Source organism: Misgurnus anguillicaudatus, chromosome 1 (genome assembly GCF_027580225.2).
Source record: "Misgurnus anguillicaudatus chromosome 1, ASM2758022v2, whole genome shotgun sequence".
NCBI classification, from domain to species: Eukaryota; Metazoa; Chordata; class Actinopteri; order Cypriniformes; family Cobitidae; genus Misgurnus; species Misgurnus anguillicaudatus.
The window spans coordinates 6,267,160-6,286,341 of NC_073337.2; the positions used below are offsets into that span (position 1 = coordinate 6,267,160).

General features: G+C 37.5%; 2 long non-coding RNA genes and 1 pseudogene across 2 annotated transcripts; 2 read left to right on the plus strand and 1 right to left on the minus strand.

Annotated features, from left to right (window-relative positions):
* The first annotated feature begins 9,285 nt into the window (after positions 1–9,285).
* Positions 9,286–10,938, plus strand: LOC129445415 (uncharacterized). Its single transcript, XR_012359611.1, has 2 exons — positions 9,286–9,611; positions 10,309–10,938. It is a non-coding gene; the product is annotated as an uncharacterized lncRNA (long non-coding RNA).
* LOC129445414 (uncharacterized) lies at positions 10,422–12,129 on the minus strand. The gene is made up of 3 exons (XR_012359487.1): positions 11,742–12,129; positions 10,992–11,093; positions 10,422–10,867 (listed from the first exon to the last, which is right to left on the minus strand). It is a non-coding gene; the product is annotated as an uncharacterized lncRNA (long non-coding RNA).
* A 1,891-nt stretch (positions 12,130–14,020) lies between these two features.
* Positions 14,021–15,396, plus strand: LOC129431626 (scavenger receptor cysteine-rich domain-containing group B protein pseudogene; annotated as a pseudogene).
* The last annotated feature ends 3,786 nt before the right edge of the window (positions 15,397–19,182 follow it).

Consider the following 19,182-nt stretch of genomic DNA (forward strand, 5'->3'; position numbering starts at 1 on the left):
GCCGTTTATCAGGTGATAAATATCATTACTGCTTAGCTAAAATGCTGAAAATGTTACTGTTGAAGTCAACTAAAGCATGAAATAAATATATTATAAATCTATTAAATCTAAAATGTGGGTTTATTATCAGTAATGATCATGGTAATCATTCACACACAGACACACACACAAACAAACAAACGCATCAGAGTTTATGTTAGACTATTTCATTTGAAAATCCGACAGTCAATTATCCATCATTTCATGTTTTAATGATAATAATTGTTTTCATAGGTTGCACGTAAATATTTGTGCATATGTGCCACCAGTACTCCGTCCGAGTGAGTCTTCAGCACCGCGGCGAGCAGCCAGCACTCCAAGGCGCAGCTTATTAATACCAAACAAAGTGAACAAGTTGATATTTCTGGCCAGAAACATCGAAATTTAAATATGGTCTGTGTAACGTTATGTAAATCACGCGTCTCGGTCTGATTGTTGTTTCCGTTTTCTTGTTCTTGACGTTCACTGAATTCTGGGTTCAGGGCTCTGAAGTGTCACGCATTGAGCATGACAGTCACTCATTTCGGTCTTTTGTCACGCACTCCCGCCACACATTGTATTTCTCACGCAGAAAAACTATTTATATATATATATATATATATATATATATATATATATATGCCGCAGCACCCAAAAGTTATCTGGTCGTGCCGCTCTCACTATCGAAACCGGCAGGAATCAAGCGCGTCTCCCCTGGAGTTCTTAATCGAGCCTGCCACTTATTAGCCAATCAAAAAAAAAGGAAATAGGCTACACAAAAGCCAATCAGAAAATAGCACTATTGTATCTGTGTAAGATTTAAGGCAACAACCAATGAAAAAAAGCATGCTGGAATTGTTTACCATCTTCCTCGTTCACCCATAGAGGAAACCACTGGAGCTCCGAGCATCACTTTGAGCACAAAGTAATGATTGTCAGGATTTGGACTGGGGAAAACCCAAACGCAGACACAGATACAAAAATAATACTTTATTAAATACAAAGACAGAAAACAAAAACCCACGAGGGGGCAAACAAACAGATCAAACACTAAAACTCAGAACTACACTAAACATAACATGTAAACAAAACACTAAACTTTAACCAAAACACACTACACTTAACTGGAACTGGTAACTGGTGTCACTGTGGAGGCGGTTTCGGATTGATGTTTCGAAGCCTCGAAACATACTAGTGATGGTTGTTTTCGAAGCACTGCTTCATGAGGCTTCGAAACATTTACAAATCTTTTGTTTCGAATCAGTGGTTCGGAGCTTGTTTCAAACTGGCCCAAGTCACGTGATTTTAGCAAACAAGGCTTCATTACGTCATAACTGTTTCGAAACGTTTCGAAAATTCGATGGTTCACCAGTAGGGGGAGTTGATCACATGACCAGTGTCTAATAAGTTTAGGTGAACTCGGGTCAGTTTTATTATGAAAGTTCATAATTTTTTTTCCTTCTGACTAATAACACTGCCATGTTGTCTGATTTTTGTTTATAGACAGATTTAATGACAAAAATGTGCATAATTAAAAGGGTAGTTAGTTTTATTCATTGTTTGCCCTAAATAAAACTAAAACACAATACACTTTTAACTATGTCTTAATTAAGTTAAACACTTTTTTTAACATATTTTAATAAAAATCTTGCTATTATTTTGTAAAAAAGTGTAAAATGTTCCGACACATCTGCTTTTACACTATTTTGACCAGCAGGGGTCGCCAGCGTGTGTGGGTTTCGAACTGCTTCGAAAAACTGAATCAATTTTCAAAGCAATTGGTTCAATTGATTCGAAGCTTCGAAAAGCTTCGTTTCTCCCATCACTAAAACATACAGCACAATTGATTCAACTGTTTCAGTGTTTCACGAAGCCTCGCTCTGCCCACCACTAACTAAAACTCAGAACTACACTAAACATAACATGTAACCACATCAGTGTTTCCCAACCCTGGTCCTCGGGCACCCCCTCCCAGAAAGTTTTAGATGTCTCCTTATTTAAAACACCTGATTCGACTCATCAGCCTCCTTCTAAAATGGTAAACATGTGTCCCTAACAAGCTGATGAGTTAAATCAGGTGTGCTAAATAAGGAGACATCTAAGGCTCTGTTTACACGTACATGGTTATTTTTAAAAACTAAGAGATTTACCTTCGTTTGTGCCCCTCGTTTACACGCAAACGGAGAACTCGCCTCTGAAACCGATTGTTTCTAAAAACTCCGTCCAGAGTGGAGATCTTGAAAATCTTCGGTTGCACGGTTGCATGTAAAGTGAGACAAACGGATGTTTAAGCAGGCAACGTCACAGAGTATGCACCAGAGCTCGCACCTACGTCAAAAGTGCGACCTATGTTTACATGTGACTGCTACTCTGAATGCTTCCAAGATCACATTTATGTTCGTGCAAACTCGTTTCGTGTGCTTGTATTTGCAAATACAGCTGCTCCATTATGTCGAGGAGCAGAGACGAGTGCTCGGAGGTCAGCAAATTTACGCGTGTTTGACTTCATGCGGTGCTGCAAGAACCGACGGACGGATGATGTCAAAGTACCGCGAGAGCGATTCGAAATTAGACCTCTACGTGTGATTCCTCAACTCGCTCTCGCGGTAATTTGACATCATCGATCACCTACTGCAACAGCTCCTCCCTCCGACGTGAAGAACCAGTTTGCGTCACCACCAGCGCTGCCGGTGATTGGCTTACGTGGGCTTGAGCTTCTCTTGACGGCATATATGCACGGGTACGTGTACATAAACACTTTTCTGAAAACTGACATGTGTGCACGATATTATTTTTGAAACCGGAGAGGTTGAAATGTCCGTTTATGAAAATAGCCGCCCACGTGTAAACATAGCCTAAAACTTTCTGGGAGGGGGTGCCCGAGGACCAGGGTTGGGAAACACTGTCCCACATGAAACATTGTACTGTCAGAACCCTGCCATTCTGACTAGATCTAAATACAAACAAGGATCTGGCAGGATTCTGACAATGATCTCCTGTTACAACAAATTCACAACTTGTTTGACACAAACAATGACAACTTGACTGCTGTTAGAGAAAGTTTCCCAGATAATTAGCATAAGTTTTTCATGAGTGTCTGTTACTTAGCCAACAGTTTTACAGCCTGTTCACTGACAACATCTGCTCAGAACAAGTAACGTTAGTCTAGACCTAGTCATATTTTTGTTATCGCACGATGACTGACATATTGTCACATTATAAATATATCTCTCTCCAATAGGCTCAATAATTTTATTAGCACTAAATTCATTTAAGTGTATTGCATAGTCGAACACCCCTGTGAAATATAGGTTGTGTTACTTTGTCAAGAAAGACAATTAATCTAATTTCAAAACAGCTGACATTTTTTGATTCTGTGCAGTACATGTGTCCCTTGATAAATTATTGTACAAAGTGAAAAAATAACTTAATTATCTAAACTTAAATCTACTCATAGTCATTGAACTGAGTAGCAATTGCATTAATAATGCATTTTAATATTTTTTGACATTACATTTTGCAGATGACAAAATTCATCAAGAAACTCTGTTCGAGGTTCATGACACCAGCAGCATTACGAGGAGGAGAAGTCCATGACATCCCCTTCAAGGACTTCAAGGACAGAGGGTTAATTATCATGTATTTATGTCAACCCTATATCACGACATTGCGTGACTATTTCACGCATGGACCAGCGTGACAATGTCACGCTTTGCCGCGTTTGAGCGTGTGCATGTCACGCTTTCTGTTTGTGTCGCTGTCACGTATTTGTTACTCAACTTTTTTGTCCTATTTTCAAACCATTGTCGCTTCGGTTTAGGGTTAGATTTGGTGCTTGTGTTATATGTCACTTTAAGTATTTGTCACTTTAAGTATTGGTTTATAAAATAAAAAGATACAATACTTATTCTTTTATATTTTCTAAACTTTAACCAATTGTCACCTGACGTTGGGGTTAGAGTTTGTTTAGGTAAGGGTGTCATTTTATGTAAATCTAACCCTAAACCGAAGCGACAATGGTAAGAAATTAGGACAAAAAAGTTGAGTAACCAATACGTGACAGCGACACAAACAGAAAGCGTGACATGCACACGCTCAAACGCGGCAAAGCGTGACATTGTCACGCTGGTCCATGCGTGAAATAGTCACGCAATTTCGTGATACTGGGTTGATTTATGTATGTGTGTGGCCATCGTGTGTACTGTTTGATGGAAGCACAAAGAAATAACTTGCCTCTGGAGAGAACTTTCAGAGACACATTTAAACAAGGATAAAACAACCTAGTAGAATTTAAATTAAAACTTAATTAAATAGTTTGAAAGCGATTAAAGAAGATTGATGAAACTGTCAATGGCCTAAGTTTACTTACACAAAACTCCCGTTATATCATACAAGAAGCAAGGTAGGTATCACTCTCTTTTATCAACTTTTTATTTAACAATTGAGAATAGTTCACCGATGTGGTAAAGCATAACATGCACCTCCCGTTCTGCTTATTTATAATTATTTTGTGCTTATTTATAATTTTAAGAAATATTGTTAATAAACATGTTAAAAATGTTCCTCTATAGTCAATAGGGTTGGGAACCGAGAACTGGTTCTTTTTTAAACGTAACCGCACGGAATTCTTAAGTTTCAGTTCTAAAACCGATTCCGATGCGATACACTGGCAAAGCGCTGGGAGCGGTCACTTCAAATAGCCATGTCTTACCTCATGAATATTAATTACGTTGAGCCACTGTTAACAGTCATGCAACCAAATTAACGCTTACCACAGGAAACACTCGCGCTGCTGAGGTAAGCTTTAAAAGAGAGTCAAAGTGTGGGTTCTAGGGCCGTTGACAGTACAGTGCGACCGCGGTGGTGTGTACGCCACAAAATATGAAAACATAAAGTACAGTCTCACCCAGTGAGATGTCTTCAAGTTGGTGTGAACAGCAGACTAGAGTTAGTGCGCTATAAACTGATATCAAGGTATCAATAGTAGGAATGACCCGACTGTAATCAACACTTTTCATTCATTTTCACAATTTCCCCCAAAAATGGGATTTCTTTGGCACAAATGTTGCACATTGCAAAAGCGTCCTGTAGACTGATGAGGTATGACAAAATCATAGCGAGATCAATACAAGAGCACACTGCAATGTATGCTTTCAAATCACTCTTGTGGAACTTACTTGTCATATGCTGTCATCAGTGCCTGATCAAAACGAGCACCCTTAGTTTATTTGTGTGTAGCATATACATGTATGCGTGCATGTGGGGATGGGTACGATTTTCAGTTGAATTGAATTAAAATAATTCTAAGCAATCATTACATATTTTTTAGCTTGAAATGCCCATCCCTAATACATTCATTGCATACATACAAACATACAACACAGTAATTGCACGGTTGTCATGATGTTGTTGTGCCATTGTAAATGCTATGTTATGTATTCTTACAGTATTTACATACAGTGTGCTGTGAAGTTTTGTATAACAGGGGAAGTAAAATGTTGTATAAACTAAGACTGCTGTGTACATTAGAAGTAGCATGTATTTGAATACGCTGGTAACATAATGTTTTTTTGTTTTGTTTTTAGCAAATGTAAATTAAATGATGGTGAGGTTATGGTGAGGCTTGTAATGGTAAATGTATATTTACCATTACACCCACACAAATATAAAAGTGACACTTACACTGGGTCAAGAACCTATATCATTCTTCACATGTGCAACAATGTGTTTGAGATAGGAACATGGTGGATGATGGTCACACTGACTGTGCGGGACCATTGTAGACAAGGAAACCAAAGAGCCAGGTGGTAGCATGTCATCCAGCTGACTTGCAGCCACCAGCTCAGGGATATATAGTTCTGGTGTGAGGATGTGGATGTGAGCTGGCTTCATATTCAAAACAGTGAGCCAGCAGTCTCAAGGGCAGTGGTGGCTGGTGCTAAAAAAAATTGGGGGGCACAAACAAACTCAAATTTAAACTTTTACCTTAATAATGGAGGACTGTAAATAGCCATTTATCAGGTGATAAATATCATTACTGCTTAGCTGAAAATGTTACTGTTAAAGTCAACAGTTAAACCATGAAATAAATGGAGGCTACTATGAATCTGTAAATTTGAGTATAATGTGGGTTTCAAACAGGGAAAATGCTAAAAGTCATTACTTACTTGCATTGTATTCAGCTAGCCAACTCCGTTTGCCTTAAGAAGTGGTGGTGCACACAGACTGCAATAATTTGACTTTGTTGGTCGATCTGGTCCAAGCTTTTTAATCCTTTATTTATTCTTCAAATAAACACCTTGTAAAGGGCGATTTTGTAAGGATAAAATCATATTTTTCTTCATCTCAAGATATTTCACTTGCTTCCAATGATCAATACTGTAACTATCAGTTAAACGGCAATCTGCAATGTGTCATGGTTCTGCCAGCTTATCCTGTGTTATTCTAGTCTTGTGGCAGGATCATGACATGCCCATGTTTTGTGTGGGATCACGTGGCCTTAAACCGTAACTAAACCCCTGTTCAGAGCCTGACTCCACCCACTGACAATATTTGAAAAATGCAAGAAAAGTGGGCAGATCCCAACGGAGATAGAGGGGACGAACTAAGCTCATACCAAGTTTGTGGTGAGATTGTAACAAGGGCGTGGTGAGCTTGAACCTGCTTACGTCACAAGTTATTTTTTGGACCCAACATCCAATAGGAAAATTGAACTGCAGTAGCCACCGTTCAACCTGAAGAGGGCAGTACTCAGAAGTTTTTACACCATATTGTACTATTGAAACACTTTATATCCAAATGTCAAAAAACGCACTAAAATCAATGAAGAGCACTTATAAAGCATCATTCTTACAGATCATTAACTAAAAAAAGTTGGATTAGGGTTTAGTTACTCTTTGAGTTTCAATGTGTCCCCCAGGACACGTGATTTTATGTACCAATTCGGACGGGATTAAAATGATGCAGGCTATTCCAGAGATGGGAGTGTTTGTTTCATGCATTTGGGAGTTGTAGTAGCACGTGCTCTGGATACGCGTGTTTGTAATATTAAATATTTTGCTTTAAATGTAAAATTACGACAGAACATGTCATTTATTAATTTAATTTTAACAAATCAAAATAAAATATACAAATCCTACTAAAGTAACGTTAGCCTACGTGTTTTATATAACTGTCTGCTTATAATAAACACAAAGAAATGAAGAAATAATGATTAATAAAATTGAATATCTTTATTAATTAACATTACCATTCCAGAGTTGAACAACTTTAAATGGAGTTTCTTATTACGTTAATGATATTACAGTGGCCAGTCTTAACAGTGTATGATATTCAGTTCGTCTTGATTTAATTATTTTATTTTGCCGAATGCGAAAAAACATTCATATCTGAATGAATGGGACTCAGGAAATACAATATACACGCATTAGTAAGACCTTACGGCAGATCACGTTGGCCAAAACACGAAATGAACCGCGTTTTCAAAAGATATTGCAGGCAAACACAGACATTTGCATTCGGTTGGGATTAAATTTCTCAGAGGACCTCTGAGTTCGGCAAAAAACAGTAGGTAAATTGCTCTGGAATTCTTACGGCGGTCGTCAGAGAAAAACACAGACATGGCCGATTCGGACTGGATTAAAAACACAGAGGACCTCTGAGAAGCACGATTTTCTCAGAGGTCCCCCTGTAAAACTAATCTCGTCCAAATAGGGCTTTAGTATTGGTTTTACTAGACCATGTGTTCCCGGTGTCTTGTCACTTTTACCTCGCTCCCTTGTCACCCTCATTGTTTAATCCATTGTTTAAAGGTTCTTGTCTTTGTTACTCTGTGCCTGTTCATTGTTGTTCCATGCCTCGTTTCATCCGTGTGAGTACTTTGTCAGTTTAGTCTAGTTTATCCAGCGTTTTGTGTTCTGTTAGTTATTGTTCAGTGTTACCTAGTTTAGTGTCCCATCATATTCTGTTATCCTGTTTATGTTATTTTGCCCCCTCGTGGGTTGTTAATTTCTATTTTTTGTCTCAATAAATTCCCATTTTTGTACATCCGTGTCTTGCACTTGGGTTCTGTTGTACGTTTCGTGACACAATGCAGTTATGAGATTCTGAGAACTATCCAATCACATGAGGTCAAAAACTTGCAATATTGATAAAAACAATATTGATTAGCTGTGCTGCGCCCCAAGGCAGATCTAAAACAAGCCAATTAGAGCTCAGCCTCAAGTCACATGCTTTTACCACATTTATTGAACTACATAGACAATGAGACACAAACATGACACACACAACAAACTCAGTTTTTTTAGTAAATGATAACATTTTATTATATTGTTTTACTTTGTTATTGGTGTTTTTTAAAGGTGTAATTCGAAATGAAGTGAACCGCCGGTTTAACTCTTTCCCCACCATTGATGAGTTATCTCATCAAATAAAAGAAAACTTAAGGGAATAAGGATGGCGCTCTTAGCCAATTTATAAAAATCCTAAAGAAAAACGAAATTAATTTATTTTAAACTCTGTTAATGTTTTGATAATCGTTCTGAATGTGATCTCTAACAAAATTCCTTTTACAAAAATGCAATCATTTCAGCTTTTTGCAAGAAGTTTGGTATTTTTGAAGAAACCTACCCATATTGTTCTTTCATTTGATATATTTGTATGTTTATATATTATATATTTATAGAAGAAAAATGGCGTGGAATGCGTTAAGATTGATGTTAAGTGTGTTTTATTTATTGAAATGGTTATTTTTGTAATTAAAGCTTTAGTTCTCTTTTAAATATTGTTATTTCAGTAATGAAGTAAAATTAGCAGTATTTAATTGCTGATAAAGTATGACACATGATCAAGTTATTTGTAACAAACAAGAGATAAAGAATTTGCAAATGTGTAGATAGGCGCTTCAGCACTGGGACAGCGCCCTCAGTGTTTTGAAAAATATTACTTAAAATTGTTCTCATCTGACCATATTCAAAGATATAAAGTCATCATAAACAATAAACGGCATTTAAAAAAATAAATGCAATATTAGCAATTTAAAAGCAACTTTTAAAATCTAAAGGTAAAGCAGCTCTTCACACCTTCTGAAGTACTATAAACTGTCATTATTTAGGTCCAATAATAATCCTTTACATTTTAATCCTTTAACATTTTAATACTTAAAATTTTTTAGCCATGTGTGTAATAAGCAAACACTTTGCTGTCCCGTTTATAGGCGCATATTACTAATGTGCTCTTTAAATAACAAAACCAATATTGCGCAATTGACCTTACTGTGAGTTCACACCAGACGCGCTAGGGGCGGCAAAAACGCGCTATTCGCGCGTAGTTAGATGCTTGAACATTTTGAGTTTACTTGCTGTATTCGCGCGTGAAAGCCGCGCGTGAAATTCTAGTCATTCGAGACATTCACGCGGAAATTCGCGTCATGGGAGGGGTTTCCGCCACGCGGGAGATCCAAGCATTCACCCACTTCTTCAAGAGCTGCCCTGACGGCCGCCTGCAGCGCTACTTCCGGCCGGCCTCAGTTAGATGACCGTGACGGTGGGAGTATTTCCTTCGAGGACTGCAGAGCGCCTGTCTATCGGTCTCCGGTCAGTAAATCATTAAATATTCTGTGTGATTACAAGTAATTAATGACTGAGAACCTCGATAGACATAAATGGGGTGGTTTCCCGGGCAGGGATTAGCTTAAACCAACTGTTGTAGACAAAAGTTAATTGTCATTTCAAGTGCAGTATTGATAACTGTGTTCAGAAGACTATGGGGCGGTTTCCCCTTATGGAAATGAATGTATGTTTGTGGTAAAAGTGTAGTAACCATACTATTTTGGTGTATTGATTATTATTAGTAAAACCATGGTTAACTTTCGTAAGGACAGGGATTAAACTAGTCATAGACTAAAATAAATGTAAGAGCTGTCCTAACTGAAAACCACTTGCACTGTCATATCTTAAAATACATCAGTGTCCTTTGTTTTGTCTCAAAATGCACACAAGTAATGTTTTTAGTAAGGCATGTTTGTTAAAACTTGTTATTTCCTAAACTAATTGGGCAGGTAACTGCTATATTAGACTATCATTCAATATTATGTTTTTGCAATGTAGCAAGCAAATCAGAGCAAATGTTAAATAAATGTAAAGGAGATTTAATTAAGCTTGTTGTTGTTTAACTGTAAAAAGTAAAGAGAAATGAAGATATCACAAACACCAGTTTTATAATTTTATATTTGCTAATATGGAATTGCAATCTGCATTTATGACAATGTTAATTTTATTTTCTCTCTTTCAGATATCTTACCACTGGAGACTCCTCCCGTACAATCACCACCAGCTTCTGTTGATGTCTAAACAAAGTCTAAACTGTGATTTACTATGTTGTGCGCAAAGTAAAATACCAAAACCTTTGGTGACTGTATAGACCATTTATTTATACAAAATATATCAATATATACAAAGAACTTTTACAACTATTTGCATAGAGGAATAAGAAAGGATCTTGCTTGGAAGGGGGAGAGCCAAAGTGAAGGAGTGGAGCGAAAGTCTGGTTCATTACCTGCAGAGATTGCTGCCTCTTTTTTAAAACTACATTGTAGGCTCCACATTAAGCACAACTGTGCTGCTTTAATAAATTAATTTGTGAACTTTAAATTTAACAATTTTTTTTCATCTGAGGTAGCAACCTCTGCAGGTAAGGGACCAGACTCAAGAGGAAGAGCTCATCCTCTGAGCGTGGAGGCGGTGCTGGATCTACAGGACTGGTCCGGACTCCGGAGTGCTTCTAGGAGGCTGCCGCTTCACAACTGATGGCTGCTATCTAGGCCTTCTCTGAGCTCTTCATCTTGGTGGCGCTGTATCAGATGATAACACATTTTGTGCAATGAGAAGGCAGAAAAGGATTAAACTTATTCACAAATTGTCAGTGTTGTGTGCTTACTGTAAATATAACATGCATGTAAACATGGCCATTATTACCTGCGGGGACAGCTGCAGATGTTGATGGGTCGGCATGGGAAGCAGAAGCAGCAGCAGGTTCAGAGGGGACACAGGCTCACCACCATCAAAAGAACCAGTCGGCTTTGTAATGACAATATGAAATATTAATACATTATACATATGGCACATTACATTAGTCAGAGAGAAATTAATTTTCATTTACAACTAATGTTGACTTTTCATTATAAAAAAAAAACAACATATATGCCCTGTTGTGTTGCTTCACTTGGAAATATATAAGACTACGTGGAAAATTAATAGTGTATACTATAAATAGTTTAATTATTTATTAAAAAAGACTAAATATGAATAAAAGAAACAAGTAATAGATTCATAAGACAAAATACTACTGGTTTTATCAACCCAAAACAAATAAAATCTTAGTTTTGACCATTAAACACAGATAGGCCTACATAAGAGCCAGGAAATTCCTGTCAGGGATTTAGCCCAGTTCAGGCTGTGGTCAGCGGGGAAGGAGAACACTGACGTCCGCCTGCTACGTCTGGATCTCATGCCCGAATCTGTCTAAGCAAACATTCAAATAGGCGCTATCTCTACTAATCGACTGCATATTTGAGTATTGTACATATATATTCTCGACTGAACTAATCTTAAAACTACACTTTGTGTCCAAAGAACGGTAATATTGGTAATAAACGTAATAAACGGTCCGTATATTGAGTTATTAGGACATTGCTTACATGTATAGCTCAAATTGAGTAAACTTACCAGATTGTTCGATCCTCCTCACTCACTTTCTTCCAAACCAAGATCTTTTAAATTCCTGTTTCGGTAAAAAGTATGAAGATGTCTCACGACGATTGATCTCCATTGTTTTGCATTTCTGCCTCCGCCGTCTGCTGGCTTCCTGTAATCACGTCACTACTAGAGAAAGCTCCTGATTGGTTAACGCGGCGCGAATGTCCGCCAAAGTTAAAATTTTTCAACTTGAGCGTTTCCCGCGAATCGGCGTCAACGCTCAAAGGGCTCAATTCGCGCTGCGCCGTTCGCGCGTCAACGCTCGAAACGCTCAATTCACGCCGCGCCATTCGCGCAAAAAGCTCATTTCGCACCACGCCATTCGCGCGTGCCGCGCAGCAGGATGTCTATTCGCGTCTTTGCATTGACTTAACACGTAAATCACTCGCGCTTAACGCGCCTAACGCGTCTGGTCGGAATGCACCATTAGACTTTAGACCAGGTTTTAGTTGGTCAATGGCACAGTCTATTTTAGTTGCCTCAAAATAGCAACATGCCAACAATACGCCTGAACACACCTAGTTAACAAGCGAGCACGCCCATGACCGCACAAATGGGCGCAAATGCATTTGCTATTTAAACAACGTGATGCTGGACGTGAAAATGATGACTGCTTTGGGTTAAAACTAGCAAAACAATTTGCGTCTCGCATTGCACTAGGTCTATCATAGAGACCATAGGATACAATGGCCCTTTCGTGATCAAATTAAAATGTGGGAGAAATTCTTGGTAGTCTTAATTTGGTTTGAAACAGTTTAAAGGACAGAACTGCTTCAGTTCTTACAAATGGTTATTTGAGCTGTAACAGGCTTCTGTGGTTCAGAGGTTCAGCTTTTAGACTCTTGATTTGCTTTGTATAGTTTTGGCATGAGGTTTCTTTTTAGGTTGTTCATGTAAATTTAAACAAATGTTAAAGTCAAGCATTTTGAAAATTTGAAAATGTTTCCATGTGCTTTGAATAGCAAATTTTATTACTCTTTGAGGTAGTTTTTGTCACTGGCACACTGTATATATGATCCCCTTGACATAAATAAATACAGACAGATAGCTTAAAGGAATAGTCTACTCATTTTTAATATTAAAATATGTTATTACCTTAACTAAGAATTGTTGATACATCCCTCTATCATCTGTTTGCGTGCACGTAAGCGCTGGAGCGCGTTGCGACACTTCGATTTAGCTTATCCCCATTTAATCAATGGTACCATTTAGAGATAAAGTTAGAAGTGACCAAACACATCAACGCTCCCCCCATTCAAGACGAGCAGTTACACGAGCAAGCTTGGCGGTACAAAATAAAACGTAGGGGTTTTCTAAGCGGATTTAAAAGAGGAACTATATTTTATGGCGTAATAGCACTTATGGGAGTACTTCGACTCGGCGCAGTAACACCCTCCCTCTCCCATTATGAGAGGGAGAAGGGGAGCGGACTTTTCAGGCGAGTCGAAGTACTCCCAAAAGTGCTATTACGAATCAAAAAATTAAGTGACTATATCACGAAACCTCATGAGACTGGGTAGTGTTTTCAATGGAGTGCCATTAAATTTAGTTTCAATAGTATGTTTGGATCTGATGACAGAATAGTTAATTCTGTAAATGATCTATCTATCCTTATATCAATCCTTCTATCAAGGCTATACTATTCACTAATTAAACATTTTAACTAAATTATAGGTGGGTTGTATTTTTTCAGCTTAGGAATGTACGTTTTGAACACATGCTGAATAAATGTAGCCCAGACAGTATTTTGAAAGCACTGTAAGTTGTTTTGGTTAAACCCGTCTGCTAATGCTTACATGTAAATGCAAAGATTAACATTGTTTGCTGAGTCATTTGAGAGGAGGGGCAGAGACGGCAGGTGATTCCAAGTTCAAATAAAAACATCAGCACGTCTCCTTGACTTTATTTCATTCTGAGGACAACGGAACTACAAAACCGGAGTGATATTTTACCAGGTTCAAGAAATCGAATAATTGGTAAATGGCGTTATTTTACTGAGTTTACTATTATATACTGACAGTGTGTTGTTAATTATGATGTGATTTGATGCTTAACTTCTTAACTACTTACAATTTCTTTTCGCTGTAAAAAAAACTTAAACCTCATTTAGTGAAGTACAAAAAAAAAGAAATTATCTAAATCCTCAAATTATTAATGATGAAAGACAAACTCTGACATCTGCTTTATTTGTTTTTAATAGGCAAACTAATTAAATAAAGAATTTTTTTTTTCATTTCTTTGCAGGCATCATGTTATTTTTCTTGTTCCTTGTTCACTTGCTTGGTAAGAAAAAAACTCATGTGCCAAGATATGCACAGCTTTAAATGTGTTTCTATTGTAATTTTATAATAACATACTGACATTAAATTTTGAGCCCCTGCTCAATGGTCATTTAGAAAGCTGTAATCTATCACTGTCATAAATGGTTCATAAAAAATTATGTAAACTGTTTGCATGACTGTTTGACCTCATGTCCTATGAATTCACACAGATTTTAGAAATGAACTTCAAGTTGAAGCTCTTCTGAGATTGGTAAATGGCAGTAACTCATGTTCTGGACGAGTGGAGGTTCTTCATAATGATATATGGGGAACAGTGTGTGATGATGCCTGGGATCTAATAGATGCTGCAGTGGTGTGTAAAGAAATGGGATGTGGAAATGTTACAGAGGCAAAGTCCGATGCATATTTTGGAGAAGGTTCAGGAGAAATATGGCTAAATGATTTAAACTGTCATGGCACTGAGACCTCAGTTTCAGACTGTGATACACAGCCCTGGGGAGGAAACAAATGTAAACATAAACAAGATGCTGGAGTCATTTGTCAAGGTAAATATAACCAATATACATGTTTAATTATACCACAGTGACAAACAAAAAGATGTAAAACATTCCAGTCACTAAAACTGTTTGTAACATTAGCCTCTGTTAGGTTGGTGAATGGTTTTAACCAATGTTCTGGGCGAGTGGAGGTTCTCTATAATGGAACCTGGGGAACAGTGTGTGGTGATTACTGGGACTCCACTGATGCTGCAGTGGTGTGTAGAGAGTTGGGGTGTGGAGATGCTATAGAGGCAAAGAATTTAGCATATTTTGGACAAGGTTCAGGAATAATATGGATGGATGACGTAAGTTGTGTTGGCACAGAGTCATTACTGAAAAACTGTAAAAGTGCAGGGTGGGGAGTAACCAACTGTGGACATAGTAAAGACGCAGGAGTCATTTGTCAAGGTAAATGTAGTTTATATACAAATTGTATACTGAACAGAACCAAAGAAGCAAACATAAAATGCAAATAATCCTTGTTCCTGTTTGTAACATTAGCATTAGTTAGGTTGGTGAATGGCAGTAACTCTTGTTCTGGACGAGTAGAGGTTCTTCATGATGGTCAATGGGGAACAGTGTGTGATACAGACTGGGATTTATCAGATGCTGCAGTGGTGTGTAGAGAAGTGGGCTGTGCAGATGCTCAAGAGGTGAAGAGTGCAGCTTATTTTGGAGAAGGTTCTGGACAAATATGGATGGATGCTGCACTTTGTAATGGGAGTGAGGCTTCATTGGGAAGCTGTTCATCTACAAAATGGGGAATACAGAGCTGTACCCACAAAAACGATGCTGGAGTCATCTGTAAACGTGAGTTTAAAAGCCTATTTAAATATTTAAAAAACAATTAAACTCTTTCATAATTGATCTTCTTTTAACCATATCATTCTAAATCTTCTCAAAAGGAGACATTATGAAGAATCTTTATGTGACTCTTTTCCCTCAACAACATCCCACATTTTTAAAGTGCTGTGTTGATTTGTAATTGTAAAATAGGGTTAGTAAAGCATTTTAATAACATCTTTTATTCATGTTTAGCTCCTGTCAGGTTGGTGAATGGCAGTAACTCATGTTCTGGACGAGTGGAGGTTCTTCATAATGGGACATGGGGAACAGTGTGCGCAAATTCCTGGGACTCTACTGATGCTGCAGTGGTTTGTAAAGAGGTTGGCTGTCCGACCAGTACTGACGCAAAAGCTTTTATCTTCTTTGGACCTGGTGTAGGAACAATATGGATGGATGATGTTCAATGTACAGGGGTTGAATCGTCACTAAAGGGGTGTGGAATTCTTGCATGGGGATCACACACCTGTGACCATTCATATGATGTTGGAGTCATCTGTCGAGGTAGGATTTGAAAGTGTTTTTTTTTTTACTTTTTATACCAATCTTAGCTCAACCATTCAAGTGACGTTTCAGGATATTTTTGACTGTATACAAATTATGATCCTGTTGGAAACAAAATATATAAGCACAGAACCAGACTTTATGCAAACTAATGTGCAGTCTGTTTTGATAAACAGAGAACAGTAAATAATTGCAAAGCTGTCTCTTTAGAAATAAATAAGTGAAAAAATAAGTGAACATAATAACAGTATTATAATATAAAACGTAATACACCATTTTGCTAAACTTAGTTATTAAATTGCCAAAAAAAAGAAATTGCAAGAATGACTTAGATACTCTAACATCTACTTTTCATTCACTCTCCTTTAGATATTAGACTGGTAGATGGATTTAATCAGTGTTCTGGAAGAGTGGAGGTTTTATATAATAATCAATGGGGAACCGTCTGTGATGCTGGCTGGGATTTAACAGAAGCTGCAGTGGTGTGTAATAGCATGGGTTGTGGGTCTCCTATAGCAGCAACGACCGGAGCATTTTTTGAGCAGGGTTCAGGGCCTGTGTGGCTGGATGATGTGAGTTGTTCTGGGAGTGAGTCAACAGTAACACAATGTCCATCAAAGGAATTAGGAACAAGCAGCTGTACCCATGGACAAGAGGCTGGAGTCGTCTGTAACCGTGAGCTTAAAGTCCTTCACCCAAAAATATAAAATCTGTCATTATTCATTTGCTCTAAACATTATCATTATAAACATGTTTGCTAAACAAAAGAGGCATTTTGAACAATCTTTATGTGACTCTTTTCCAAGTACAGTGGTTTCTGACCTAAGTCTATTGCCACAATATCAAAATTTCAAAGAAATCCAAATGTTGTTACTGTACCTGAGTAAAGTATTACATTCGATACAGATACTAAATTGATATCATGGCAAAAACTAAAATGAAGAGAGAAGTTCGATTTGGATTTGATTTGGGATGCACCTGTGGAAAGAGATAAAATTTTTTGTCTATTTTGATGCTGCACTGAAACAACATATGAGGGTCAATAAATAAAAACTGACAAGAACAGTTAAGCGTTTTTAATACGGTATCCATTATGTTTATCATGTTTAGCTCCTGTTAGGTTGGTGAATGGTGAGAACTCATGTTCTGGACGAGTGGAGGTTCTTCAAAATGGAACATGGGGAACCGTGTTTCAGGATATCTGGGACTCTACTGATGCTGCAGTGGTGTGTAAGGAGGTTGGATGTCCAACTAGTGCTGAAGCAAAGATATATTCCTACTTTGGACCTGGTGAGGGAACAATATGGATGGATGATGTTCAGTGTACAGGGGCTGAATTGTCACTTAAAGATTGCCCATTTCGTGGATGGCCATCATACAAATATTATCATTCATATGATGTTGGAGTCATTTGTCGAGGTAGGATTCAGCGGTTTTTACATTGCCAGTCTTTTCTCAACCCTTTAAGGGTGACTGCTTAGGATATTTGTGATTGCATACAAACAGTAATGTACTGAAATGTTATTGCTCTTTGTAGAAAAATTATTTGTTGTGCTAATTTATTTGATTCTTTATTTAAACAATAGTATACCAAATTTCTGCCAATAATATAACAAAGGCAACATCTGTGGTATTACTTTATCTAGACAAAGCGTTAACCGTTACAGTCATCATTCCAGCTTGAAGAATCAGTATCGGGCATTGGTATCGGTTGATTATGACAAAAAGAAATCGTTATTAGAACTTATGTTACTTTAACCAGATTCTCTTGCAAGTTTATACTAAAATGTTATCTGAAAGAGAATGTTACTTCAATATTGTTATGTTTTAAGTTGACTAGTTAAACACATAAATTGAAATTAAGAATAGGTAAAATGTTCTGGGGGAAAAAATCTCGATTTTTTTCCCATGTTTTCTAGCCCTAACATGTAGTTAACGTGAATAGGCTATTATTAATACTTCAGTCCTCAAGTCTCCAATCCTAACTAAGGTTAGCCCTTATTAGTCTTTGATTATTTCATACCACTAATTATTCGTTCGTGGGGATTAAAGGAATAGTCTACTCATTTTCAATATATATGTTATAATATATATATGTTAAAATATGTTATTACCTTAACTAAGAATTGTTGATACATCCCTCTATCATCTGTGTGCGTGCACGTAAGCGCTGGAGCGCGCTGCGACGCTTCGATTTAGCTTATGCCCATTTAATCAATGGTACCATTTAGAGATAAAGTTAGAAGCGACCAAACACATCAACGCTTTTCCTATTTAAGACGAGTAGTTATACGAGCAAGTTTGGTGGTACAAAATAAAACGTAGATCTTTTCTAAGCGCATTTAAAAGAGGAACTATATTTTATGGCGTAATAGCACTTTTGGGAGTACTTCGACTCGCCTGAAAAGTTCGCTCCCCTTCTCCCTCTCATAATGGGAAAGGGAGGGTGTTACTGCGCCGAGTCGAAGTACTCCCAAAAGTGCTATCACGCCACAAAACGTAGCTCCTCTTCTAAATCCCCTTAAAAAAGCGCTACGTTTTATTTTGTACCACCAAACTTGCTCGTATAACTACTCGTCTTAAATAGGAAAAACGTTGATGTGTTTGGTCACTTCTAACTTTATCTCTAAATGGTACCATTGAATGAATGGGGCTAAGCTAAAGGCTATCGAAGCGTCGCAGCGCGCTCCAGCGCTTACGTGCACGCACACAGATGATAGAGGGATGTATCAACAATTCTTAGTTAAGGTTATAACATATTTTAATATTGAAAATGAGTAGACTATTCCTTTGAGTATTAATTTAGATTTTAGTACATTATTATTCATTGAGATTAAGAAATTCTGTGTGTTACAAAAATTCAGTGTGTTACAAAAATAACAGCATAATAATAATATTGTAATTATAATTATAATAACATTTTATATTTTTTTCTGTATTATTTACCAAAGCATTTTGCTGATTAAAAAACACAAGAAGACTTTGACACATTTACATTTGCTTATGGTTTCCATTTACTTTCCTTTAGATGTTAGACTGGTAAATGGATCTAATCTGTGTTCTGGAAGAGTGGAGGTTTTATACAATGATGAATGGGGAACCGTCTGTGATGCTGGCTGGGATTTAACAGATGCTGCAGTGGTGTGTGGTAGCATGGGTTGTGGGACTCCTATAGAAGCAAAGGCCGGGGCTTTCTTTGGGCAGGGTTCAGGATCCGTGTGGCTGAATGATGTAAATTGTTCG